The 25,596-nt window shown below is 39.2% G+C and overlaps 1 pseudogene; it reads right to left on the bottom strand.

The window, feature by feature from the left end:
- Positions 1 to 13,802: 13,802 nt before the first annotated feature.
- On the bottom strand, positions 13,803 to 14,226 carry LOC136152510 (ubiquitin-conjugating enzyme E2 C pseudogene; annotated as a pseudogene).
- Positions 14,227 to 25,596: the final 11,370 nt, after the last annotated feature.

Genomic DNA, 25,596 nt, shown 5'->3' on the forward strand with positions numbered 1-25,596 from the left:
AAATTCTTTTTTTGCAGTTCATCTGAAGCTCAATTTTTCACTGGGAATCCTGTATTTTTATTGGATAATACTAGCAATCCTAATTAGGGGGTATGGTGGTGAAGACATTGCAAGTGTAGCCACATAATCTGCCGTCCCCTGCCCCTTGCCCCCAAACTTGTCCTTCACTGCCGCATGTTCAGTGCAAAGAAAGTAGCCTCTAAGTAGAAAGTGGTATAGAGCTTCTGAAAACATGCTCTTGCAACACCAGTGTTTGAAATGTAAAGTATTTATAAAAAACAGAACCAGAAAAAAAAAAAAAAAACACCAAAGCATTGATTCACAATCATACAAGTTTGAGAAACACTGGGCTAAATTAAAGAGTTTTTGCAGCTTTAGGAATTCTCCTAGCATTTAATACTAACATGCACTGTGACACCAATAATAGTATTTTCTCACTTTATTTAAAAACCATCACAGCAGGGACTTCCCTGTTGGCCCAGTGGCTGAAACTCTGCACTCCCACTGCAGAGGGCCTGGGTTCAATGCTTGGTCAGGGAAGTAGATCCCACATGCTACAGAAAAGAGTTTGCGTGCCCCAACTAACCTGGTGCAACCTAATAAATAAATATTTTTAAGAAATCACAGTGAACAGATAACAGCTTAATATCCTTTGGTTCCACAGTGACCACGAGTTTCCATTGAAATGCAGTTTAGATTTGGTTGTTGTAGTTGAGTCTCTAAGTTGTGTCTGACTCTTTGTGACCCCATGGATGGTAGCCTGCCAGGCTCCTCTGTCCATGGGATTTTCCAGGCAAGAATGCTGGACTGGGTTGCCATTCCCTCCTCCAGAGGATCTTCCTGAAACAGGGGTAAACCTGGGTCTTCTGTGTCTCCTGTATTTCAGAGAGATTGTTTACCTGCTGAGCCATCGGGGAAGCCCAATAAAATCTTTAGAGCTTCAATTTTTTTCTGCCCTTATTTAGGGATGTCCCTAGTCTTCACAGTCTAAGATAGTGGCAGCTGGAGGAAAAAGGGACAAGAAGGGGTGTGGTTTAGGAGAGAGCTGATTATCCTGGGAGCTGCCCCAGGATGCTTCCAATGACATTCCCGAGATGGCTAATTTTATGTGTCAACTTGACTGGGCCACAGGGTGCCCAGATATTTTGCCAAACATTATCCTGGATAAGTCTGTGAGAGTGCTTTTGCATGAGATTTGCATTCAAATAGGAAGATGGAATAAAGCAGACTGCCCTCCCTAATGTGAGTGGGCCCCTCAGTCAGTTGAAGGCCTGCGTGGAGCACAAACTCTGACCTTTCTATGAAAACTCCTGCTGCCTGCCCGCCCTGAGCTGGGACATCAGTTTTTCCTGCTTTTAGAGTAGAAGATAAATGTTGGCTCTTTCTGAGTCTCAAGCCTGCTGACTTTCAGAAAGGACCTACACCCCTAGCTTTCCTGAGTCATCAACTTGTACATGATAGATCTTGGAACTTATCAGCCTCTGATCACATGAGGCAATTTTTTATAATAAAGCTCTCTCTCTCTATGCCTCTATTGCTCTGTTTTCTGCAAACTCTGACTAATACGATGTTATTGCCTGGAACTTACCACTGAAGGAGAGAAGTATACGGGGTGAAACACGTGGGGTGAAAGTAGGATACTCTGCTGCAGGAGGGAAACTCAGACTGTTCAGGGCAATTGTGAGTAAGCAGTGATGTTGGCGCGGTCTTATTTATTTGGGGAAATGATCAAGAGTGTTGCCAAATCAGCGGGTCAAGTTCTCCATTTATCAAATTGGAAGACAGATGTCCCGCCAGATGAGAATTGTAGGAAGATATTAATCATATCCAGATGCCTCCACTTTTTTTTGTTGTTGTTGTTCTACCAGTTCATTGCTACCAACCCATCTCCCTCCACCCCATGCATGCATGCTCAGTCTTGTAACCCATGCACTGCAGCCTGCCAGGCTTCTCTGTCCATGGACTTTTCCAGGCAAGAATACTGCAGTGGGTTGCCATTTCCTACTCCACAGATTCCTTCACTTTTAACGCCTATCCAGAATATGTTAGATACAAATACTTCTACAGATGGAAAACTTTGGTGCATATTTGTGTTTATATGAAAACCTGGAAATATTTATAAGATATTTGTCTGTCTTAATGCTTGAAATGGAAGTCAGTGTTAGTTACAGCAAGTAATATACTCACAGATTGTAGGCAGGTTTTTTCTTCCTTACACCAAGTAAAGTTCGTCAAGAGTGAGGGATGTCAAAGGAAGGTTTTGACAGTGATGCCAAATTATTTTACTCAGTTTGTAGGTTGGGAATTTTCAAGCCATTTCACTGGTGAAGGACCACCATTACACCATAGTGTCATCCAATTATTAGAGGTCTAGTCCTTGATTTTAGAAGTGGTTATTCAAGTTCTTAGGAACACTGCTAATTAGCTTGCAACTCTTCTCAAGCTCTGCACAAGGACCAGTTGTATGTAGCTCCTGGTGGTTGCTGCTCACGGTCATCTCTTGCCTCCTGTTCTTTCCATCTGTGGGAAGAATATGGGACGATGGGATCTCAGTTTGGTTTGCTGTTATTCTTGGATCCTAACATAAGACCATTAGAATAATCAGTAGGTGGAAAGTTGAATAAACTTGTAGTTTTAATTAACTGGTTACCAAACTGAAAGAAAAATTTGTTTAGCATCAGGACCAGTTGTATGATTTGCAAGGCCAAGTGCAAAATGAAAATTTGGGGGCTCTTGTTTCAGAAATTGTCAAGAGTCTCAAGATGGTGACTGTAGAACACCAACGTGTGGGGCATTTCCGGGCATCTGAACAGGTGGCACATCTATGATGCTGGCCCTGACTAGCATTGTAGGTTCAGCACTTCAGCGTCTTTTAGTCCTTGAAGTCCCCACCAAACTCTCACTTCATACCCTCATCCCATATCCTTGCCTCTGCTCTTACGTCTGAAATCTTTACTTTTGTATAATATTATGGGACATGCCTGATAAGAAAGCATTAATTGGATTTAACCTAGCTTTTTTGCCCCATTTATTCCTGAATATCAGAGCTCACAGGCATTTCCCTATCTTCTGATCCTAACACGATGTGGTACCTTAGGTAGCTTTATCGTCATGGATACACAAGTAGTGAACATACATGGTGCTGTTTGTAGGGGATTGAATCCTACCAAATAAACTAAGACTATTCTTCAAAGGCCCTTGATATTTAATATGGAAAAATGGCCTATAAGAATCAAATCATTCTCATGTAATGAAGAGTGAGTTAATTACCTGGGGAGATGCAACATACCTAGATCATGAAAAATTTATGAGGCAAATTAGAGGCAGATATTATAATCAAAGTAGCTTCTGATTATCTTATTTCCTATGCTACTGTGTTAGGGGTCTCCAGAGAAACAGTGTATATACTCATGCAATTATGAAGGCAGGCAAATTACAACATCTTCATGGTATGTCTGTAAACTGTAGACTTGGAGAGTTGATAGTGTATATTCCAGTCTGAGTCTGAAGGTCTGAGAACTAGGAGATCCAGTGGTGTTGTTACTGTCCAAGGCCAGCACATTTGAGACCTAGGAGGAGCTGATGTCCCAATGTGATAACTTTCAGGCAGGAAGAATCTCTTACTTGGGTGGAGGGTCAGCCTTTTTGTTCTGTTCATGCTTTCAACTGATTGAGTACGGCCCACCAACTTAGGGAGAGCAATCTGCTTTGCTAAGTCTATGAGTTTACTTATTACCCTTTAAAAAAATAATTTCACCTGTTTATTCATTATTTTTGACTGTGCTGGGTCTTCGTTGCTATGTGGGCTTTTCTCTAGTTGTGGTGGGCAGCAAATACTCTCTGGTTGCTGGGCATGGGCTTCTCATTGCTTGGGCCTCTTGCTGCCATGGCTCCTCTTGTTGTGGAGCATGGGCTCTAGGGTGCATGTGCTTCAGTACTTGTAGCCCATGAGCTCTGTAGTTGCAGCTCCTGGACTCCAGAGCACACGCCCAGTAGCTGTGGAGCACGGGCTTTGTTACTCTACAGCATGAGAGAGCTTCCTGGATCAGGGATTGAATCCATGTCTCCTGCATTGGCAGGCAGATTCTTTACCACTGAGCCACCAGGGAAGCCCTGTCAGTTTAAAGGTTTCTACCCTCACCCCCAAACACCCCCCACAGATGCACCCAGAATAATGATTCACCAACTATCAGGGCTTCCTGTGACTCAGTCAAGTTGGCACAAAAAGCTAACCATCACAAATACCCTGTCATCACAAGCTCTATATTCAAATTCCTAGCTTCACACTTAGTACAGAGAGCTGGCTACTGTTTATCATATTTATTCAACTCTACCACTTGCCACAACTGGAGATTTAATTAGAACAAGGTCAATGAGAAAATTAGAAAAAGGTAAATTCTTGCATCAACAGTTTGCTGAATGCTTGCTTTGTGCTGCAAGCTTGGGCTGTGGAAATGACTAAGAACGGTTGGTTAGTCCAAATAGGCATTGTGGAGAAGCAGTTTTATTTAAAAGGGTTTCACTTGAGAACTTCCTCCTTTACTTTTTATCCCTCTTACCAGGGATGTGATTTTCTTTTCCCCTGTGATTGCACTTTTAAAGGTTGGAACCCTACAACTGTCTTGCCACTTCTGTGTGGAGTATGGTTACGTTATGTAGGAAGGAAAGAATGAGGAGTGAGTGGAATCACCCAAAGAGGACTAGAAAGTAGCGATGGCCAGAGGCATCAGTCTTCGTGGAGTAACAAGAATTGGAAGGAGTAAACAGAGGGAAAAATAAGAAAATCTTTGATGGAGCAGAGAGAGCGAGGCTGACAGAAGGAAGGTCAGGAAGCCAAGACAGGTGGTCACTTTTGGTTCTATGTTCTTTCTTTCTTTCTTTCTTTTTTTTTAAAATGTATTAACATTTTTAAAATTTAATTTTAATTGGAGGATAATTGCTTTATGATGCGGTGTTGGTTTCTACTTTACAACAACGTGAATCAGCTATAGGTATACATATATCCCTTCCCTCTTGAGCCTCCCTCCCACCCCGTCTCATCCCACCCCTCTAGGTCATCACAGATTAGTTTTACCTTCTTTTTTTTTAAATTATTTTTTAATTGGAATATAATTGCTTTACTTTGTGTTGATTTCTGCTGCACAACATCATGAATCAGCCATGTGTGTACATATATCCGCTCTCTTGTGAGCCTCCTTACCTCCTTCCCCATTCCACCTGTCTAGGTCATCACAGAGCACAGAGCTGAACAACCTGTGGATATAACAGCCGCAGATGCTTAGACTACAAGGAGCAAAGAAACGAGAAGAGAGGTGGTGAGGTGAGAGAGAAGGAAGAGCTGTCATCACTGAATTCTTTGAGAGAAACTGTCAAGAGGTTTGAGGACTCAAGATACAGTGGCATCCATGAGTCAAAGAAGGTTTGAACTAAAAGGAAGATTTGATTAATTAATTAGACATTACTGCCATATTCATCATTACTTTAAACTTTTGTTCACGGTGCTCTCTCTGCCTGGGGAGCCTTCTCTCTCTGCCATTCCCTGCTGAACTCCTATTAATGATTAGGTCTCCACCTCACTGATACAATATTTCTGGTCGAATGTCTCCTTGGACCCCTGGAGACTGGGTTTGGTGCCATTCCTTTGCCTTCTTATCTTACTCTCTTTTAGAACTTATCATACTGATAGAAATAGCATCCTGAACTTCCTGTTTTTCTGAATGAGCTGGGAGCTCCTTGAGGACAGTTGCTGTGTCTCATTGAAAGTTGTATCTCCAGAATGTTTTTTAGGGCTTGGCACCTGGTGGGTATTTAATGGATTTTTGATAGCTGAAGGAAGGAATGAAAGGTTGAATGAAGACTCTACCCCTGCTCTCTCACTGGCATTTAAGACACTGTTTGGTGTGAAGCATCAGGAAAGGTGAGGTAGAAGTGGTGGTGAAACAGAGGAATTGGACACCATTCCTGGCCTTTGAGAGCCTGCAGCCTGGATAACACCTGTGACTCATGGTGTAATACAAGTTACATAATACAGTACGACAGAGCAAGAGAGGAGATTAGAGGTGCTCAGTTGACTAAATAAATATACAGAATGCCCAATTAAATATGAATTCAAGATAACAAGTAGTATGTATAAGTCTCATGAAACATTTGGGACATACTGTATTGTTGGGCTTCCCTGGTGGCTGAGTGGGAAAGAATCCACGTGCCAATAATGCAGGAGACATGGCTTCCATTCCTGGGTTGGGAAGATCCCCTGGAGGAGGGAGAGAAATGGCAACCCACTCCAGTTTTCCTGCCTGAAAAATTCCATGGGCAGAGGAACCTGGAGGGCTACGGTCCACGGGGTTGCAGAGAGTCAGACAGGACTTAGCAATACCATTAAAAGTTGTTGTTGATTAACATTAAGATTTGACTGGACCTCATGTATTTTATCCACTTTATGAGAAAGGAATGTAGCCTATAAGGGATTATTTTTATATTTTTATGGGGGGAATGCAAGGGAGTATATTTGAGAAAGAGAGATAATTCAGGAAAGATTTTCTAGAAAAGATACCAACTGAGTTGAATTGCCAAAGATGTGAGCCAAAATGTGAAGGAATGAGTTCCCACAGAGATGTCTCAGGGGAAAAGACAGGGGAGGTTCAGAACAGGCTGGAATCTGGTTTCGCCAGTGTGAGAAGTGTGAGAAACCCAGCTAGATGGTTGAGGAGGGTTGGGTGACTCCACATGAGTCAAAGTCTCACTCCCCTGAGCACTCCCGCCCCCTTCATCTTGGCCAAAGATTGTGTAGAGACAGGATGGAGCCTGGGCGAAAGTTTCAACCTTACCTAGATGAGCAGGGTTGGGCATTCGTCTCTCTTTGTAAAGAATGAAGAAGAAACACCAGTAGCATTTTGCAAGGGTCGTGAATTGCTCAACCATTTGCATTTTTTTCAAACACTGGTGTCAAAACAGCATTTCTAGTGAGGAAGAAGTGAACACTAATAATGACTTATCAAAACAAGAAGAATGACGTGGGAAATACTAACAATACTAACAACTTTAATGGCATTTGTAATGTTAGTTTTTTCCAATTTTTTATTAAAACATTTATTTATAACAACATTATATAGTAAATATAGTAATATGCTATATGGCAAATATATAATGAAACAGACAAAAATAGCTTATTCCTGATGTTGAAAAGAGGTGGAACTACAATACTTCTATAATCTTTGGGAATTTTGGTTTTGGCCCTACCCTGAGGCATGCAGAACTTCCCTGACCAGGGATTGCACTCATGCCCCCTGCATTGGAAGTATAGAGTCTTAACTGCTGGACCACCAAAGAAGTCTCATTTTTATAATCTTATTGAGCACTTACTATGTTCCAGGTAACAACATATGTAATTTCCCTTAATCTTGACAATAATACTGTCATACTATTGTATATATAAGTTCATGGGCTTCTCAGCTGGCTCAGTGGTAAAGAATCCACCTGCTGATGCAGGAGATGTAAGAGAGGTGGGTTCAATCCCTGGGTCAGGAAGATCCCCTGGAGGAGGAAATGGCAACCCATTTCAGTACTCTTGCCTGGAAAATCCCATGGACAATCCCTAGTGGGCCATGGTCCACAGGGTCTCTATGGTCAAGAGTTGGACATGGTACGCATGCACACCTCTGTAAGTACATACAATACTATAACAAGTTGTCATGCAAATATTGCTAGGGTTCATAAGATTTATTTGCTTGTCCATGATCATTAACTGGCTATTAATTATTTTAGAATTCAATCTGATTTGAATCCAGCATCTACACTGTTTCCATTATATCACACTTAGAGTGTTAACCTCACAGTCATGTCCAACTCTCTGATGGGAGTTGTAGCCCACCAGGCTCATCTATCCATGGAATTCTCCATGCATGATTACTGGAGTGGGTAGCCATTCTCTTCTCCAGGAAATGTTCCCCATCCAGGAATCAGACCCAGGCCTCCCACATTTCAGGCAGATTCTTTACCGTTTGAGTCACCAGGGAAGCCCTCTATCACACTTAGAGACTCATATATAAACAATTACTGAACACTTGTGGCATAATCAGTGTGGGAACAGAAAGGAGAGAACATCTAATTCTGTCTTGTAGACATCAAGGATCATTTTGCAGGGGAAGTGATGCTTGAGTAGTGATGGACAGAATTATTTCACCTCCTAATAAGATTAATAACAGGAAATGTATGAAGAATACTCACAAGTTAAAAAAGCATTAATAATTTTAAAAACAGATATGGAAGTTCATTCTAAAAACCTCTCATTATGTTTCTGTAATCTTCTATTAAGTGCGACACATTGATGACACACACTTAAATTCTCATACTTGTTCCCTTTTTCTATGAAGCACCCACTAGTATCATTAGTCTATCATTAGTCATAGTCATTAAATGGTCATTATTTATAATCTTCAACTACTTTTATGATTTTAGTTTGGTACTAATTTTGTTAGAAACACTATACTTTCACATAGAAATGTTTTAAATGTCTTTACAATTCTATAACCTACATGAATAGTTATATAGTTGAATTGACTGAATTATTTCAATTATATAAAATTTTACTTACATAACTGGAATGATATTATAGTTGTAAAATATTCAATTCTGTAATTATGTAGGATTGAAATAAGTAAAAAGAAAGATCTGGTATTTTAGCAACCTATTCCCTGGAGAATGTCTGAACAGTTTTATTCTTATATTAAAAAAAAATACAACTGTAGTAATAACACTTGAAAACAAAATGCTTTTTATTTTTTTTTATCTCGAGACATTAATTAAATTTTCATTTAAAGTATCAGAATGTTGGTCTTGAATATACTCTTGGGAGATGGGCTAATATTGCTGTTTCAACTTAAATCTGGATTCCACATCCTCTCTCCAGGAAGTCCTTTCAACAAATCTTAACTCATTTTGGTTAAACTTTTTGTATGTTGCCTTAGAAGCTTTGCAAATTTTTTTTGGAGGGGGTGTAGAAGAAGCTATTCAAAAATGCCCAGAGCACTGCTCTTTTTTTCGTGAACTTACACCGCCATATTTGACAGACAGATCTTCTAATAATAACTGTTCAGAAACCATAATAAGAAGACACTTCTGGCCTTGGCTAGAAAGTTTGCCAGGAAGGTAACTTGTTTGGATGTGTCCTCAGGAAGTCATATAAATTTGAAGCTTGTACTTGTTAAAGGATACATTTTCAATGATGATAAAATTATGACTTTCATAAAATATAAAATGAACATGTATCAAATATTTTAACTCAGGAATTAACGAGAGACCAATAGATTCTTCAACCAGTTCAAAAGTGAAGTGCACATTTATAGTTGGATAAAAAATGTGAAGTGAATTTATAAATAGATGCAAAACTGGTAAAACTGGTTAATACTCACAAGAGTGCAGTTTGCATTTTTAGGGACAGGAATTATTTGCATTGCAATCACTTTTCTCTAAGTTAACTTCTGTATCTAAAAAGATCTGAAATATAGTCCAGTTAGTGGAAAACAAAGGCACAGATAACCCAGATGGATGAGCTGGACAGGGCACTTAGTAAATTTCAAAATGTTTAACATTTTTTTTCTCATGTATTTTTTTCTTTAAAAAGTGCTTTTGGTGCATCTGACATCTTTGTATTTATAAATAATTCAAGATTCAGAAATAGCTAGTGAATAAAGTTAATTAATGGGGGTTAAATATTCACATAGGACTTCTCAGGTGGCTCAGACAGTAAAGAATCTGCCTGCAATGTGGGAGACCTGGGTTCGATCCCTGAGTTGGAAAGATCCCCTGAAAGAGGGCATGGCTACCTGGTCCAGTGTTGTTGCCTGGAGAATCCCCACGGACAGTGGAGCCTGGAGGGCTCCAGTCTGCGGGTCACAAAGAGTCACACACGACGGAGCGACTAAGCAGCAGCAACAAAGGTTCACCGCAGCATGTGGCTCTGAAATTCGTTTTGGATAATAAAGCGAAAATAAGCATTCTTGTAAAGATCTGGTATCAACTAGTGATACTTTCAAATGCAAACTAGAAATATCATTCTAGTTTCTGTACATGGTTCATGAGTTTCAGCATAAACACGATGAATGATTTGGATCAGTTACCTGGCTACCGTGGGCCCTCTGCCACTCACAGATCCACCTCTATAATAGTAACCAGTGAATAAGAACAATAAAAGTAAAAAACTATGACAGCCAAGTCTTACTGAAACATGTACCAGCACTGTGTTTTATTTCTAATTTTCTTAAGCTGTTTTACCTATAAGCTTTAAAATTTAATTTTTATAGCACCACATTCAGTGGGTATAATTATACTTGTTTTACGGAATAGCAATTCATGCCTTCCTTACTCTTTCTTTTTAGTAAAGAAGAAAAAAATGTAAGCAAACTTGTTTCATCGAATGATCTGAATTATTTTATTTCAAAGGCAGTACAGCTCAGCAAACCAAACAGCAGTCCTTTTCTGGCTCTGGCTTCAACAACTTGGCTTCTTTCTCCTCAGTTTTAATCAATGGATAGCAGTGTATAATAGCTGATGTTTAATATCTGTGCAGTGCTTTGAGAAATCTCTCAAGGTGTGAAAACCTCAATTATTCCTCTTTTTATGAGTGGAGAGTCCTAGAAAGGATGTGAGTGCTTTACCTTAATAGACAGATTTCAGGTCTGGAACCGCGGACTTTGAGCCATCCGGAGAGAAAACATTTGAATGAGTAATGCAATGAAATTACAAAACAAGCATTGTTTGGGGAACTGAGATACTATCTGGACTGCCCACATTGGAAAGGTAATTTATGTTCCCACTTATCTTCTTTGCATTCCTTCCTCTTCTTTTTTCTTTGTCTCTTTTCTCTTTACAGGCTTTGCATGACTCAAGAGTCCCTTAGTACTTGACTACACACACAAAAAGAAATATGCTGAATTTGCCTTTCTCTTTTGTATACACTGAGGAATTAATTTTAGTATATGTCACCTCTATTTTACAGGTGACTCACATTGTGTTAAACTCTATCTTGCCCTTCATTTCAATTTTCCTGCTTTGCATTGTGGTACAAGGAAAGCAAAAAGGTGTCATTATAGCAAGGGCTTCCCTGGTGGCTCAGATGGTATAGAATCTGCCTGCAACGTGGGAGACCTGGGTTCGATTCCTGGGTTGGGAGGATCCCTTGGAGGAGGGCATGGCAACCCACTTCAGTATTCTTGCCTGGAGAAGCCCCACAAAAAGTTGGACACAGCTGAGCAACTAGCACACATAGGAAGAGCACCCTCTAAATAAAGATGACTTCCCCCAGGCCTGACTGCACTTTCTCCACCCCATGGATGGAAAGGGTTAGAATGAGGAAGTAGCATGAGTCATTACTATTGACACACCCTCAGGAAAACCCCTGTTCCATCTTCCTCATGTTGCTCTCTCTCAAGGTCCCGGGTTACAGGTTTCAGGACACATAATCAGGAGTTTTGTCTAAAAATGCAACATCAGTTTGCTTATAAACAGAAGGAAGGACAGACATTAAAAAAAAAAAAAAAAAACCAGAAACTTTGGTCGAAGAACGGAAGAATGGATTTGATCTAAACATTTACTAAACTGATTACTTCCATGTGGGAGCGTAGTTTCCCTCTAAGGTTGTCAGGAGGACTCCTGGGTTGGCTCACTCATGCACATCCTGTAGCCAAGTGGCTGAAGTACGTGCAGTACTGTTTTTGTGGGGAAGACACATTTAGCTCTCCAGTTTGTTTAACAGGGACATATTCAGCAAAATAAAAAGGTAACCTATGAAATAAGATAGAATATGCGGAAACCATATATCTGATAAGGGGTTAATATCCAAAATATGTAAGAAACTCATACAACTCAATAGCAAAAAAGAAAAAAGCAAAATTCTGATTAAAAAAAATGGGCAAAGAAACCAAATAGATATTTTTCCAAAGAAGATATACAAATGGCCATCAGGTACATGAAAAGATGCTCAACATCACGAATCATCAAGGAAATACAACTCAAAACCACCATGGTATCACTTCACACATGTTAGAATGGCTGGTATCAAAAGACATGACATAACAAATGTTAGCAAGGATGTGGAGGAAAGGGGACCCCTGTGTCCTGCTGGGGGGAGTGTAAACTGGTACAGTTACTACGGAAACAGGATGGCAGTTCCTCAAAACTAAAAATAGAGCCATCTTATGACCCATCTATCCCACTTCTCGTAATAGAGTCAAAGGAAATGAAATCAGGATCTTGAAGACATATCTACACTCCCATGGCCACTGTAGCATTATTCACAACAGCCAAGGTAAGGAAACAAGCGTTTGTCTACTGATGAGTGGACAAAGAAGCTATAAATACCATATATTTCCTTTGTATATAGTATTCTTTAGCCAGAGAAGGCAGGAAATGTCGCCATCTGTGACAACATGGATGGGCCTTGAAATACTGTATTATCTCCCTTAAATGTGGAATCTAAAAAAAAATCAAACTCATGGAATCAGAGAATGGCAGTTATCAGGGGTAGTGGGTAGAGAAAATGAGAAGATATTGGTCAAAGACTATAAACTTTCAGTTGTGAGAAGAATAAGTTCTGAGGAATCTAATATATGGCATGATGATTACAGTTAAGAGTATCATATTATATAAGGGCTCCCCTTGTGACCCAGCGGTAAGAAATCCAACTTCTATACAGCATCCACAGGTTCAATCCTTGGGTCAGGAAGATCTTTTAGAGGAGGAAATGGCAACCCACTCCAATATTCTTAGCTGAAAACTCCCATGGACAGAGGAGCCTGGTGGGCTTCAGTCCACTGGGTCACAAAGAGTCAGACATGACTTAGGAACTAAAAAACAACAACATATTATATGCTTGTAAGTTAAGAGATTACATCTTAAATGTTCTCATAAAAATGAAATGGTGATAACGTGAGGTCATGGAGTTGTTAACTGACCCTGCTGCGGTGATCTTTTTATAATACAGAAGTGGTGTCAAATCAAGACATTGTACAGCTTGAATTTGAACAATACTGTATGTTACTTATATATCAATAAAGTTGAAAGAAATGAGGTATACAATTCAGTAATTTTCAGTAAATACACAGAGCTGTGCAAATATCACCACTATTTAATTTCAGAAGGTTTTTATTACTCCCCCCCAAAACATCGTACTCATTAACAATCATTCCTCCTTTTTCAACCCCTAGCAACCATTAATCTGCTTTCTGTTACTATGGATTTGCCTATTGTGGATTTTTATATAAATGTGGTCATACAATCTGTAATCTTTTGAATTTTTTTTTCACTTACAAAAATAAGTTTTAAGTTTTGTTCATGTTGTTGCACATGTCAGTACTTCATGCTGAATAATAATCCATTACATAGATTTACCGAATTTTATCTATTTAGTAGCTGACAGACATTTGAGTTGTTTTCACTTTTTAGCTATTATGAAAATGCTATTGTGGATATTAATTTATAAATCTGAGGGGAGCATATGTTTTCAATTCTCTTGGGTAGGAGTAGAAACTGATGTATACCTAGGAATTTCTGGGTCAATTTTATGCTTAACTCTGAGGAGCTGCTTTCCAATGTGCCTGCATCAGTTTGCATTCTTGCCAGCAATGTCTGGGAGTTTCAACTTTTTCACATCCTTCCCAATAGTTCTTTAAAAAAAAAAAAAAGAAATAAAATGAAAATGCCACTGCAGGGAAAAATACAGAGTCCTGTACAGAAATCGAGGAAAGGGCAGAGCACCTAAGGAAAAATAATAAAAAGACCACACAAGAAGAGCTGGACATCCCAGGTCAGGGCTCTTGGCTGGAGACGTGCTTTGAGTGGGTTTTTTGCAGGTTCTTCTTAAGGGCTGTGGGTGTTTTTCCCAAGCTCAGCAGCGTATGTGTTCAAAGGGCTATGATGTTGGGCTCTGAGCAGGCTCAGGCTGGGCAGCAGAGTGGTTCAGATGTCATACTGGGCCGGTCACTCGCCTTTCTGAATGTCCAGGCAGCTGTTACCTTGGGTGCCCACAGTGGGGCAGTGGGAGGGTGTGAGCAGTTTCACCATGAGTATTCTGTAAGCGTAGCCACTGGGGATCTCCAGGGACAGCTCATACCTCAGGTCTTCACATACCTCAGTGCCAGCTGTTCCGTGAACGGTCTCTACCCTTTTGACAAGGTTGTCCAATTCAAGGAAAGCAGAAATTCCTTTATCGCCAGACATTGTGAAGGTCATCAGCTCCTGGAAAATTCTTAAAGAGATGAGAGTACCAGATGACCTTACCTGTCTCCTGAGAAACCTGTATGTGGACATGGAGAAATGGACTGGTTCACAATCGGGAAAGGAGTATGACAAGGCTCTATCTTGTCACTTTCTCAGTTAACTTCTGTGCAGAGTATATCATGCAAAATGCTGGGTTGAATGAATCATAAGCTGGAATCAAGACTACTGGAAGAAATATTAACAACATCAGATATGCAAATGATACCACTCTAATGGCAAAAGTGAAGAAGAACTAAGGAGCCTCTTGATGAGGGTGAAAGAGGAGAGTAAAACAGCTGGCCTGAAACTTAGCATTAAAAAACTAAGATCATGGCATCCGGTCTCATCACTTCATGGCAAGTAGAAGGGGAAATAGTAGAAGCAATGACAGATTTTATTTTCTTATGCTCGCAGATCACTGTGGATGGTGACTGCAGTCATGAAATTAAAAGACACTGGCTCCTTGAAAGGAAAGCTGTGACAAACCTAGAAAAGTAGAGACATCACTTTGCTGACAAAGGTCTATACAGAGAAAGCTATGGTTTTTCCAGTAGTCATGTGTGGATGGGAGAGTTGGACCATAAAGAAAGCTGAGCACCAAAGAAATGATGCTTTTGAACTGTGCTGTTGATGAAGACTCTTGAGAGTCCCTTGGACTGCAAGGAGATCCAACCAGTCCATCCTAAAGGAGATCAGTCCTGGGTGTTCATTGGAAGGACTGATGCTGAAGCTGGAACTCCAATACTTTGGCCACCTGATGAAGAGAGCTGACTCATTTGAAAAGACCCTGATGCTGGGAAAGATGCAAGAAAGGGGCAGCAGAGGATGAGATGGTTAGATAGCATCACCAACTCAATGGACACAAATCTGAGCAAACTCCAGGAGATGGTGGAGCACAGGGAAGCCTGGCATGCTGCAGTCCATGGGGTCTCAAAGAGTCAGACACGACATAATGACACAATGACTGAACAGTAACAATGAGTATCACTTAAAGGAGAAAAATTTTCCTCCTTTGTCTTTGAGCTCTTTTTATTGTTGAGTTGTAAGATTTTTTTTTATTATATTTTAGGTACAAGTCCTTTATCAGATACATGATTTACATATACTTTCCCTTTGTGGACTGTCTTTTCACTTTATTGTTTTGAATCACAAAATGATTTTACCTTCTATGAAACTGAATTAATCTGTTTTTACTTTTTGTTGCTGTGCATTTAGTGTCATATCTAACAAACCATTGCTGAACCCAATGTCATTTTAAGTTAATTTTTATGTGTGGTGTTAGGTAGGGTTTGATTTTATTATTTTGCACCCAGTTGTTTCAGCAGCATTTGTTGAAAGGATTGTTGTTTATCAAATGAATTGTTTTGCTAAAAATCAATTGACCATCAATGTGAGTGTTTATTTCTGGACTCAGTTTTGCTCCATTGATCTCCATGTCTATCCTATGCCAGTACCACATTGTCTAAATGACCATAACATCGTAATAAGCTTTGAAACTGGGAATTCTAAATCTTACAACTTTATCATTTTCAAGGTTGCTTTGGGTACTTCAGTTTCCATGAATTTCCATGTAAATTTGGGATCAATTTGTCAATGTCTGCAAAAATAGGTCAGATGTGGTTTTGATAGAAATTGAGTTGTCTGTAGATCAATTTGTGGAATGTTGCGATCCTATAGATAGTGTCTTCTGATCTCTGAATGTGGGCTATCTTTGCATTTATTTAGATATTAATTTCTTTCAGTAATGCTTTACAGAGTTTCAGTACAAGTCTTCTGGTTAAAAAGACTTATTTCTAAGTATTTTGCATCTTTATACTCTTTTGAAGGGGTTATCTTCTTGATTTCACTTTTGAATTATTGAACTTTTAATTATTTGGACACAGTTTCCTTTAGTTCGTTAGAAGAACTGACAAGTTCTTCTTAAAGTCTTTGGTGAGTAAGTCCAAATCTGGAGTTTGTCAGGGAGAATTGATTGGATACTTTCTTTTCCATGCGCTATGCATTCATATTTCTTTGTGTGCTTCGTTTTTGTTTTTTTTTTTAAGTACACACTGCTTTTTGAAAATAATTAATTAATTTTCTTTATTTGGCTGTACCAAGTCTTGGCTCATTCAGGAACATGGGAATTTTTAGTTGCAGCCTGTAGGTTCTAGTTCCCCAACCAAGGATCAAACCCAGCTACCTTGCATTGGGAGTGCAGAGTCTTAGCCACTGGACCACCTGGGAAGTCCTTCATTTTTAATTTTTGTTGTTGTTGTTGCTAACCAGATGTTTGAAACAACATATTGTGGTGACTCTGAAAATCACTCTCTTCTCTCCAGGATTTGTTTTTGTGCTGTTTTTTGTTATTATTGTTGCTGCTTTTTTTATTCATTTGTGACTTTTCTGGACTAATTTTATAAAGTATATTCTTTGTCACGTGTGGCCATTGAAGTCTGCCTGGTTAGCTTAATGTCAGCAAATGAGTAGAGAGATTTCCATAAATGCTTTGAACCAATAACTCAGCCTTTGCTGATTGGCTTTGTGTGTGTGCTGAGGTTTATCTTCTACAGTCTTGCAGGCAGTTTAAACCTCTGCCTTATTCTTTACTTTCTGCTTGTGCAGAATGTCAAGGAAATCTGGTGGTGAGAGGTTAGAACCTTATCAGGTCTTTCCTGTGCAAACTTACAACCCTATTCAGGGTCTTATAGATTCTAAAGAACAGGTGTGAGTTTTTCAAAGTCCTTTATGAATCTCTCATTTCCCAGTTGTTCTTTTTAAGTGTTTTGGTTTGCCCAGTGTAGTAACATCATCTTAAGTAGCTGAAATATTCTCACTGACTTTTCTTTTCTAGCAAATTCCCTAGAGATGGGGCTGTTGGCACAGAGCAGGTTCTGAGTCAGGTTAAATAAGGATAAACCCTGAGCATGGGGATTTTCAATGAGCCTCCACAGTGGTCAAAGCTGAGCAGTTATGGGGCTTTGGGGAAGTTCCAAATTCATTCTGTCCTCTCCAGTGGTTGTCAGACTGCTCCTTTGCACAGCTACCATAGTTGTGAGGTCTTTTGTTTTCAAGGCTACCATAGAGACTCGAAGAGGAAGATGGGATCAGGTCAACTTAAAATGCCACAAAACAGCTAGCTTCTCTTACCAAAATTCAGCATTTTTTCTTGATAAACACTCCTTGGAATTTTGCAATACTTTAGTTAATTTCCAAACTCCAAGAAAAAGTTAATTTGGCCAATTTTGGCCACTCCTTTGATTGCTTTTTATGAAGAAGCAGATTTTTGAAGACCCTTAATCTGTCATTCAAGAAGCACTCTTCTTTTTTAGGATGTTAAAAGATAATTTTTTTAAAAAAATGTAAAGTTGTGATAGACAAATTATACAAAATAGTAGATGAACCAATGCCAGGGATTTTATTTAACTCATTACTTAATGTGGGACTCAGTAAGATGTTACAGACTCAAGAGAGATTTAAAAGAAACACATACATATATACACAGGCAATTGAAAATGCTGAAATGGCTTTATAAATAGATACATACCTGGTTAATACCTATAACCCAATGCTCAGTTTTATTCCAAAAGTCCCAGTTCATGTTCATTTCTATAGACAAGAGTCATTTGCATCATTACAGTTTTCCACAGTTTTAGAGTCATAAAATAGCAGAAAGACATTGAAAATCAAAGATAGACTAGCAGGGTAGAGAGACAGGGCACCCAGTGATTTTTTTTGCCCACATCAAAGTCTTTCACAATCTTTTCTGATACAGCAATGGAGAGGAGGAGTGTGTAGGGAGGAGGTGTGTGACATTCTGAGAAACTGCACAAGACTGAAGCAGTGGAGGCGATCTGGGTGTGTACTACAAGGATGGCCCACGTGACTTGTAGTCAAAGGGACTGTTTCTGACCCCAGCTTGGGTGTTGACTTCTTATGCGTGCCTCAGATGCTGCATCTGTAAGGAAAAGGGGATGCCTCAGCTGATCAGTAAGGCTTTTTCCCTTCCTGTAGCCCTCTTCAAAGCAGCAGCATCATCTGAGATCTTGTGATAAATGTAAATCCTCAGGCCCTATCCCAGTCCTGCTGAATCAGAAAATCCAGGATGAGTTGCAGTAATCTGTGCTTTGACAAACTTTCTGGGTGATTCTAATGCAGTCAAATGTTGAAAATCATCACATTCTAGTCCCCTATGAGATGAGACTTTGATATCAAGGAGCCTCAGTAGCTGCCATGAAAGTGTATTTGCTACTTCCTCCTGAAGTTTGAAGGCATGAAATTCTACATATGTATAAGATATAAAGCCAGTTTGGGTAAAGCTCCTTTCATTTATTATGTTAAAAGGAAGTTCATGATATACTCAGAATTCACAGGATGGAGGAACCTAGCAGCACCCTGGGCCCATTTGTTGTAGGCAAACTCTCAGTCTACCACTTATTTCAGCATGACCAGTCTAAGGAGAGGTCGAAGTATTTCTTGAAGCTTTGAATTTCACATGTTTTGTATAGCTACAAGCTTCTTATCCAGTCATCACAGTGGGTGGGAATGAGATCAGACTTCCCAGATCTCGCACTGGAAAACATTCGCTCTTGCTCTTCACTTGCAAAGGCGATGATCACAAGGCACTATGCGGCACGACTGGAAGACTTTCCAAGTCAACCGTATCCCTGAATCGGGCACTTTCTCGCCTTAGTTTTCATGTTGCTCTGTTTCTGTTCGGTACACAGAAGACTGGCCCGTCCTGCTTGCCACTGTCATTTCCTAACAGGTTATAGGAGCTCTGTTGTGATGTGTGAAATGGTAACGTCCTAATTCTATAACGTGTCTTCTGGTGTTTAAATACAGTAGTCACTCCTTGCTCAACCTCATCTGATTGATTGCAAAGATTGCCCTGATTGGTCCAAAGATAATCATTATTTTTAACCCAATACCTTAGTCATCTTTGAAAACTCTCTTATCAGCAACTTTCAGTTAAATGTAGGTCATCACTTGGGCTGAGCAAAGTAGTATCTATAAAGGTAAGACTCAAGGAGACCTCAGAACTTGTATTCAAAACCTCACTATTCACAGCATACGGAAGCTACTCCAGGAGGTATGAAGAAGCTTACTAAGAAAGCATTATGTGTGATCAATTCTTTTTCTTGAAGATGCATAATGTACATTTGGATTAAAGGCTCTCAAAGTCCTGTAGTAGTTAAGGAGCTTATCTGTTTAACTCACCATTTTCCAAACCTTTTTGAGTGTGGCACACTTTTATTGCTGGCATATCTAATTGGATTCAATTTGGGAAGGGCAATATAGAAGATATGAGGTGACATGTAAGAGCAGATACAGAATCCTGTTTTATCATTTAAAATCAAATGAAGTAAAATATATGAGGACTGGACTTAGACAACAAAGCATCAATATAAACATGAGTTCTTTGTTGATTGTGATAGTGGAATCTATCACAACTTTCTTTGTTACTCAAAATGATGTCTGTGGAAACGAGGCATTGGATTACCTGGGAGTCGGTTGTTGTTCAGTCACTCTGACATGTCAGACTCTTTGAGACCCCGTGAACTGTAGCACGCCAGGCTTTCCTGTCCTTCTCCATCTTCCAGAGTTTGCTGAAACTCATGTCCATTGAGTCTGTGATGCCATCCAATCATCTCCTCTTCTGTCACCCCTTTCTCCTCATGCCTTCAATCTTTCCCAGCATCAGGGTCTTTTCCAATGAGTTAGCTCTTTGTATCAGGTGGCCAAAGTATTGGAGCTTCCACTTCAACACCAGTCTTTCCAATGAATATTCAGGGTTGATTTCCTTTAGGATTGAGTGGTTTGATCTCCTTGCAGTCCGAGGGACTCTCAGGAGTCTTCTCTAACACCATAGTTTGAAAGCATCAGTTCTCGGTGCTCAACCTTCTTTATGGTCCAAATCTCACATCTGTACATGTCTATTGGAAAAACCATAGCTTTGAATAGATGGACCTTTGTCGGGAGTCTGTTAGAAATGGAGAACCTCAGGCTCTAATCTAGACTTAGTCTATTAAAAGCTGCATTCTGGGTAGATTTGATTCTTATGTACTCTAAAGTCTAAAAAGCACTGAAGACAGCATTTTGCATTCTTACAAAACCCTGAGAGAAGTTAGCTCATTTCTGTCACCTTCTTTCCCTGCCTACTCCATCTAGAATTCACTGCAATGTTGCCCTTCCTGGAAATTCAAAATCTTGACAGTTCATTTCAATCCAAATCTTTGGTACTCTTTCCTTTCTCTAGTTTCAAATATCATTTGTGGTTTATTTTATGTAAACCCATGCTATGTCTGGGATAATTCTAAGAGGACTGCAGTAAACTTTAGAAAGTCAATAAACTTGTCATAAATTGTTGAGTATTATCCATTAGTTTTCCAAAGTCAGTCTGTCTGTCTTCCTTTAATCATAAGAAAGTGTTAGGGGGCATGTATGAATGATCAATTTCCATTTTAAAAAGGTTCCTAAGAGTTAAAAAAAAATCTGCATATATGAAAAACATTTTTCGTCATAATAATTTATTTTCGGAAATTTGGCGCCAGAGCCGTAGAGTGGTAACCACAATACACATCACATATACAGAATTCTGTAATCAGTTCTTTTCCCTGGGGGCTTCAGTGCTCCAAGAAGATATAAGGTGTTGCTCTGTGTTGGTGGCCATATTGCTTGTAAAGAGGCTATGCCTTTTCAGTCGTCTTATAATCCACTGACAGTTTTATTAAAAAAAGCCATAATGAGACTCTATAGGTTAAACAGATTTTCCCACCCTAGACAGATATAGATAACATATTCTGACTAAACATTGGATAGAATTTCTGGGTTTTTAGCATGTCTTCAATAGTGATGATCCTGTTCTCTTAAGTATTTCTAGAGGAAGCATTTAGAGAAAATTTAGGCTCTAATTTTTTCAGCTTGTTCTTTGGTGTGAGAAGAAGAGCTGTATAATGAATGCTAAAGTTTTCAAAACTCGTAATTTTTCTCGTTTCTAGCAAAGAGAAAAACTCTAGTTTTATCAGCTTTTTATTTTTTTTTTAATTTAATTTTATTTTTTTTTACCCTTTTATTTTTATTTTTTTTATGGTTGTTTTTTTTTTTAATTTTTCAGTGGGTTTTGTCATACATTGATATGAATCAGCCATAGAGTTACACGTATTCCCCATCCCGATCCCCCCTCCCACCTCCCTCTCCACCCGATTCCTCTGGGTCTTCCCAGTGCACCAGGCCTGAACACTTGACTCATGCATCCCACCTGGGCTGGTGATCTGTTTCACCACAGATAATATACATGCTGTTCTTTCAAAACATCCCACCCTCACGTTCTCCCCCAGAGTTCAAAAGTCTGTTCTGTACTTCTGTGTCTCTTTTTCTGTTTTGCATATAGGATTATCGCTACCATCTTTCTAAATTCCATATATATGTGTTAGTATGCTGTAATGTTCTTTATCTTTCTGGCTTAAAAAGCAAAAATAAACAAATGGGACCTAATGAAACTTATCGGCTTTTTAAAATATGCATATGATTTATTTATTTGTTTTGTTTTTGGTTGCACTGAGTTGCTTCATGTGGACTTTCTCTAATCGCAGTAAGTGGGGGTTACTCGTGATCTGCAGGCTTCTCATTGCATTGACTTCTCTTGTTGGGGAGCACGGACTTCAGGATTGCAGCACGTGGACTCAGTAGTTGTGCTATGGGGCTCTGGGACACACAGGCTTCAGTAGTTGTGGCAGTTGGGCTTAGCTGCTCCGTGGCATATGAAATCTCCCTGGACCAGGGAACGAACCCATGTCCCCTGCATTGGCAGCTGGATTCTTAACCACTGTATCATCAGGGAAGTCCCTTATCAGCTTTTAAGATGACAGAATTCCAAAAATATTCCTTAAATTTTTCTCTTCTTTAATATTCACATAAATATGTATCCACATCAGTAAATAATACAACCTTATTGCATTACATTAAAATATGTATCATGTAAAAGGGAAGTGAAAGTTACAAATATGGGAAAAGAATGTGATACAAAGAAGTGCATTGTATGCTTAGAAAAGAAGTCATGAAAACTTCTGAGAAAAAGTTGAATGCCTGAGGTCACTAATTCAACAGTTTAAAACTCCCAGTGCTGAATTTTTATGGTCTGTAAGCAATCTGAAAGACATTCAGGCTTCTAGGAAAAAGTTTTGCAACTTTGGATTTCTGCCTGTCTTTTGGCCTAGTTAGGCTGTTTAAAAATAGAGTTATCAGGGGAACTTGGCCGGCCTCTAAAATGAGAAATAATATTCTGTTCTTACAAGCTTCTGATATCAGGTATCTTCATACTTTATAAAAGCTCAAATTCACTGAAGATTAAAATATTAAGAATCTAGTCATGCAGAGGAGTGTTTTCTCAGTGTCAAAAATGATTGGCTCTGAAACTCTAAAATAGCATTGTCCCACTGAACCTTCTAAAGTGATGAAAATATTCCATAACTACACAGTCCAATGTGGCAGCCACTAGCCACATGTGGCTAGTGAAACGGCAAGTGTGAACAAGATGCTATTTAATGTTTTAGAAGTGCATTTCTTTAAATTGAAATATATTGGACATGTAACATTACATGTTTTAGGTGTACAGCATAATGACTTGACATATGTATGTATTGTGAAATGATTACCACAATAAATTGATTTAGCATCCATCACCACATAGTTACAATTTTTTTCATACAATGAGAACATCAAGATCCACTCTCTTAGTATCAGTCAGATGGACAATATACTATTATTCACCAGAGCCATTATGCTGTACCTTACATCCCTAGGACTTATGTATCTTAAAACTAAAAGTTCGTAACTTTTAACCACCTTCACCCATTTTGCTTACCCTTCCCACTCCCTGCCTTTGGTAACCACAAATCTGTTCTCTGTATCTATGAGGTTTTTTGTGTTTGTTCTTTTTTGTTTGTTTGTTTAAGATGCCACATATATGTGATATCATATAGTATTTGTTTTTCTCTGTCTTATTTCACTTAGCATAATGCCCTCAAGGTCCACCCATATTGTGTCAACTGGCAGATTTCCTTCTTTTTTATGTTGCTGAATAATATTCCATTATATATACATATACACCACATCTTCTTTACCCATTCATTTATTGATGGACATGTAGGTTTTTTCCATGTCGTGGCTACTATGAATAATGCTGCAATGAACAAAAGGGTGCATTATCTTTTTGAGATGGTTATTTCATTTCCTTCAGATTAATGATCAGAATTAGAATTGCTGGATCATATGGTCAGTTCAGTAGCTCAGTCATGTCCAACTCTTTGAGACCCCATGGACTGCAGCATGCCAGGCTTTCCTGTCCATCACCAACACCTGGAGCTTGCTCAAACTCATGTCCATTGAGTTGGTGATGCCATCCATCCGTCTCATCTTCTGTCGCCCCCTTCTACTTCTGCCTTCAACCTTTCTCAGCATCTGGGTCTTTTCCAATGAGTCAGCTCTTCACATAAGGTGGCCAAAGTATTGGAGCTAGCTTAAGCTTTAGCATCAGTCCTTCCAAAGAATATTCAGGACTGATTTCCTTTAGGATGGACTGGTTGGATCTCCTTGCAGTCCAAGGGGACTCTCAAGAGTCTTCTCCAACACCACAGTTCAAAAGCATCAATTCTTTGGTGCTCAGCTTTCTTTATAGTCCATCTCTCACATCCATACACAACTACTGGAAAAACCATAGCTTTGACTAGATGGACCTTTATTGGCAAAGTAATGTCTCTGCTTTTTAATATGCTGTCTAGGTTGGTCGTAGCTTTTCTTCCAAGGAGCAAGCGTCTTTTAATTTCATGGCTGCAGTCACCATCTGCAGTGATTTTGGAGCCTAAGAAAATAGCTTCTCTCACTGTTTCTATTGTTTCTCCATCTATTTGCCGTGAAGTGATGGGACTGGATGCCATGATCTTAGTTTTCTGAATGTTGAGTTTTAAACCAATTTTTTCACTCTCCTCTTTCACTTTCATCAAGAGGTTCTTTAGTTGTTTGCATTCTGCCGACTCTCTTGCTTTTTCTATGATCCAACAGATGTTGGCAATTTGATCTCTGGTTCCTCTGCCTTTTCTAAATCCAGCTTGAACATCTGAAAGTCCATGGTTCACGTACTGTTGAAGCCTGGCTTGGAGAATTTTAAGTGTTACTTTGCTAGGGCGTGAGGTGAGTGCAATTCAATTGTTTGAACATTCTTTGGCATTGCCTTTCTTTGTATTGGAATGAAAACTGACCTTTCCCAGTCCTGTGGCCACTGCTGAGTTTTCCAAATTTGCTGCCATAATGAGTGTAGCACTTTCACAGCATCATCTGTTAGGATTTGAAATAGCTCAACGGGAATTCCATCACCTCCACTATCTTTGTTCATAGTGATGCTTTCTAAGGCCCACTTGACTTTGCATTCCAGGATGTCTGGCTCTAGGTGAGTGATCACACCATCATGGTTATCTGGGTCATGAGGATCTTTTTGTACAGTTTTTCTGTGTATTCTTGCCACATCTTCTTAATATCTTCTGCTTGTGTTAGGTCCACACCATTTCTGTCCTTTATTGTGTTCATCTTTGCATGAAATGTTTGCATGAATTTTCTTGAAGAGATCTCTAGTCTTTCCCATTCTATTGTTTCCCTCTATTTTTTTGCATTGATCACTAATGAAGGCTTTCTTATCTCTCCTTGCTATTATTTGGAACTCTGTATTCAAATGGGAATATCTTTCCTTTTCTCCTTTGCCTTTCGCTTCACTTCTTTTCTCAGCTATTTGTAAGGCCTCCTTAGACTATCATTTTGCTTTTTTGCATTTCTTTTTCTTGGGAATGGTCTTGATCACTGCCTCCTGTACAATGTCATGAATCTCTGTCCATAGTTCATCAGGTACTCTGTCTATCAGATCTAATCCCTTGAATCTAGTTGTCACTTCTACTGTATAATCATAAAGGATTTGATTTAAGCCATACCTGAATGGCATAGTGGCTATTACTACTTTCTTCAATTTAAGTCTGAATTTTGCAATAACGAGCTCATGATCTGAGCCACAGTCACCTCCCAGTCTTGTTTTTCTAACTTATTTTATTAGTTCTACCTTATTTTCATTTTTTAAGCTTTAGACTAAATTTTATTATAAATTTCAATAGCATACATAGTATGTTGAATAGTGAAGTCTTAGGAATATGTTCTTGCCTTTGTTAACTTAAAATTTACAGCAATATTTTTATTTCTTAATGTTATTCTCTAGTTTATGTGTTTAGGAAAAAAGCCCTTTTGTACCTCAAATGAGAACAAACTCCATAGTATTTGTGTATGTGTGTTACTTTCAGTCGTGACAAACTCTTCACGACCCCA

This window comes from Muntiacus reevesi, chromosome 21 (assembly GCF_963930625.1).
Source record: "Muntiacus reevesi chromosome 21, mMunRee1.1, whole genome shotgun sequence".
Lineage (NCBI taxonomy): Eukaryota > Metazoa > Chordata > Mammalia > Artiodactyla > Cervidae > Muntiacus > Muntiacus reevesi.